The sequence below is a fragment of the Dipodomys spectabilis genome, unplaced genomic scaffold (assembly GCF_019054845.1).
Source record: "Dipodomys spectabilis isolate Male_0828 unplaced genomic scaffold, ASM1905484v1 ptg000386l, whole genome shotgun sequence".
NCBI classification, from domain to species: domain Eukaryota; kingdom Metazoa; phylum Chordata; class Mammalia; order Rodentia; family Heteromyidae; genus Dipodomys; species Dipodomys spectabilis.
In genome coordinates this window covers 1486612-1490806 of record NW_024871063.1, presented here as the reverse complement: position 1 = coordinate 1490806, position 4195 = coordinate 1486612, and positions in this window count along the sequence as shown.

Sequence of the window (4195 nt, the reverse complement as noted above, 5' to 3'; positions counted from 1 at the left end):
TGTAACACATGGAGGCTGAATAACACACTGTTGAATCACCAGTAGGTCATGGAGGAGATCATAAACGAAATTCAAATATTTATAATATTCGACAAAAATAACCACTCACAATACCAGCTCCGTGATCTGAAACCAACAATTTAGTGAGACATCAGAGCCTCCTTGAAAAAGAGCAGCAAGATAAACCCCAATCCAGTACATGGAAAGAAATAATTAAAATTAAATCAAAATTAAATGAAGTAGAATTCAAAAAGCATAGAACGAATCAACAAAACAGAGTTGGTTCTTTGAAAAATTAACAAATTGACAGACCCTTAACAAATCTTATTAGAAGAACAAGAAAGCACACTCAAATGAATAAATTCAGAGAAGAGAATGGAAACTTCACCAGAGAAACAACCAAGATTCAGTATATTATAAAGAATACTTCTCAAACATTTAGGCTAATAAGTTTGAGAACTTATTAGAAATGTACTGTTTCCTAGTAAATATAGACATGCCAAAACTAAACCAAGATGAGTTAAACCATCTTAACTGGCCCATATTAAGCAATGAAATAGAAATAGCAATAAGAGACCTCCCATCTAAGAAAAGCCCAGGACCAGATAGTTTTACAGCGGAAATCTACAAGGCCCTCAAAGCAGACCTCACATCAATACTCCTTCAAGTATTCAATGAAATTGAAAGAGAAAGTTCACTACCGAACTCATTCTATGAAGCCATCATAAACCTCATCCCCCAACTAGACAGGGACTCATCAAAGAAAGTGAGCTATAGATCCATTTCTTTGATGAAGTTTGATGCAAAACTTCTCAACAAAATTTTGGTCAATCGACTTTCACAATTCATCAAAAAAATCATACATCATGTTCAAACAGGATTAATTTCAGGGATGTAAAGCTGCTGAAATATACCCAAACCAATTAATACAATAAATCACATCAACAAGAGCAAAGATAAGAACCACATGGTTACCTCAATAGATGCAGAAAAAGGATTTGACAAGATCGAATACGCCTATATGATGAAGGTTCTGGAAAAATTAGGAATTCAGGGAACATTCCTCAATATAATAAAGGATGCATATGACAAACGTACTTCCAGCATTTTACTTAATGGTGAAAAAATAAAGGTATTTCCTCTTAACTTAGGAATGAGATAAAGATGTCCACTCGCTCCACTTCCCTTCAAACTAGGATTAGAATGCCTAGCTACAGCAATAAGATAAGATTCAAATATCAACGGAATCCAAATAAGGAAAGAAGAAGCTCTACCTCTTTGCAGATGACATGAACTTGGATTTAAAGAATCCCACGAACTCCACTCCCAAATTATTCAAGCTGATTCAAAACTTTGACAAAGTAGCAGGGTATAAAATTAACCCTCAAAAAACAATGGCTTTTCTGAATGCCAACAATGAGAAAAGTATGACTGAAATCAGGAAAGCAACTCCATTCGTAATAGCCCGGCAAAAAATAAAATACCTAGGACTTAACAAAGAAAAAAGGACCTCAATGATGAAAACTTTAAAAACCTGAAAAAGGAAATTAAAACCGAACTTAGAAAGTGGCAAAAACTCCCATGCTCCTGGATTGGAAAGATCAACATCGTGAAAATTGCAATACTTCCCAAGGCTATCTACAATTTCAATATGATACCTATCAATATTCCAGCCTTATTCTTTTAGTAAAAAGAAGACGTAATCCAAAAATTCATATGGAAAAGTAAAATACCCCGAATAGCAAAAACGATATTTAACGGAAACAACAGTGTTGGAGGAATATCAATACCAAATTTCAAACTCTTCTACAAAGCCATAGTAATTAAAACAGCTTGGTACTGCCCCAAGAACAGCCCATAGGACCAATGGACTAGACATGAAAACCCAGAAATGAACCTGTAGACCTATAGACATCTAATGTTCAATAAGAGAGCTAAGAAAATTAGAATAGAAGAGACACAATCTCTTCAGTAAATGCTGTTGGCAAAATTGGTTAACTACTTGTAGAAAACTAAAGTTAGATCTTTATATATCATTCTGCACTAGAATGAACTCCAAATGGGTCAAAGACCTCGGAGTCAAACAGACAATCTGAAAACATTAAAGAATGGAATAGGAGAAACAATAGGTCTCCTTTGCACAGGCTGAAATTTTCTTAATAGAGACCCAGAATTACAACAAATCAAAGAAACGTTGGATAAATGGGATTGCATGAAATTGCAGAGCTTCTGCATGGCAAAGGACATAGCTAGCAAGATCAATAGAAAGCCCATTGATTGGGAGAAGCTCTTCACTACCATACAACAGACAAAGGTCTCATATCTAAAATATACTTGGAACACAAAAAATTAAATTCTCCAATAACAAATCCTCAAAGAAACAACTGCCCAATAAATAAGTGGGCTAAAGACTTAAAGACAAACTCCTCTGAAGATGAAAGAAGGATGGCCAATATACACATGAAGAAATGCTCAACCTCTCTAGCCATAACAGAAATGCAAATCAAAACAACATTAAGATACCACCTCACCCCAGTTAGAATGGCTATAAGGAAGAACTCTAATAAAAACAGATGCTAGAGTGGATGTGGGCATAAGGGAAATTTATTGCATTGTTTGTGGGCATGTAAACTTGTTCAACCACTTTGGAAAGCAGTATGGAGGTTCCTCAAAAGATTCCACATAGAGCTCCCCTATGACCCAGCAATCCGACTTTTGGACATTTACCCAAATGGTCACAAACAAGACCATATTAAAGCTACCAGCACAATTATGTTTATTGAACCGTTATTTACCATAGCTAACATATAGAACCAACCCAGATGCCCCTCAGTAGATGCATGGATCAATAAAATGTGGTATATATATATATATATACATATATATATATATATATATATATATATATATATATATATATATATATATACACACACCCACACAATGGAATTCTATGCTTCTGTCTGAAAGAATGACATTGCCCCATTTGTTAGGAAATGGAAAGACATGGAAAAATTTGTATTAAGGGAATAAACCCCTCCCAAAGAAACATAGTTCCCATGGTTTCCTTTGTTTGCAATAACCAGTATATGTCTGAGATAAGGAGAAAAGGTCAGACAAGTTGATGTTGAGTGAAATGAAGCACAAGATAAGCATTCAATGTTGTTGTTTTTTTTCTTGCGATTGTTTCTAACATATTTATAAGATGATTTCTATATTGCTTTGTATGTCCCTCCCCCAGAGTAAAGCCCCTGCTTTCATGGTATTTGATGTTGGTATAATTTGTGGAGGGGAAGGGAAAAAACTAATTTTTTAACTCGGGATACAGGTGGACCCATTGCAACAATGAGATATACAAGTCGTTAGGTCGAAAAATGAACTTTACAGCTTTTATGGTGGGTGGGGGGAGGATCGGATGGGGGAGGGGGGTAGTATGGAAAGGGATGGGAAGGGGAAACAAAGAGGCGGCAACAATGCTTGAAATGTACTCGTTATCTTACCCATGTAATTGTAACTCGTCTGTTGGTATTCTCACTATAAAAAAATAAACAAATAAAAAATAAAAGAAAAACGAACTTTACAACTTGGCAGGTGAGGGTGGGGGACGGGCAAAGGGTTGTCTGGAAAGCAACGTGGGGGGCAGATGAGAACAGATGGGAAGGGGAAACAAAGGAGGAGGCAACAATGCTTGATGAATAATGTACTCATTATCTTGCCCATGTAATTGTTACCCCTCTGTATGGTATTTTCACAAATAAATAGGTAAATAAATAAATGAATACGAAGGAGACTCAAGGCTGCTGAAATGAGCATATTTCCCATTTGGACTTTAATGGGATTTTTCTACAAACCATAAGATTTTCATCTTGTAAATGTAATATTTAATACTATTGGAATACTTGAAGATAAAGTTTTACAGAAAACTTTAAATTTCAGATAAACTGCAATATTCCAATAAATACATAGAAGAAATATAATTTAAAAATTCACGGATCAAGGCAAACCCTTGCAGGAATATCTGAAAGACGCTTATCTGAAAACAGAAATTGGCACTGTGTGGCTCAAGTGGTAGAGGGTTCCACTTGAGCTGAAGAACTCAGGAATATGTTAACACCCTGAGATTAAACTATAGGACTGACAAAAATACAATTTAAAGAATTGAAGCATTAAGGCTGGGAAGGAGACTCAGTGGTAA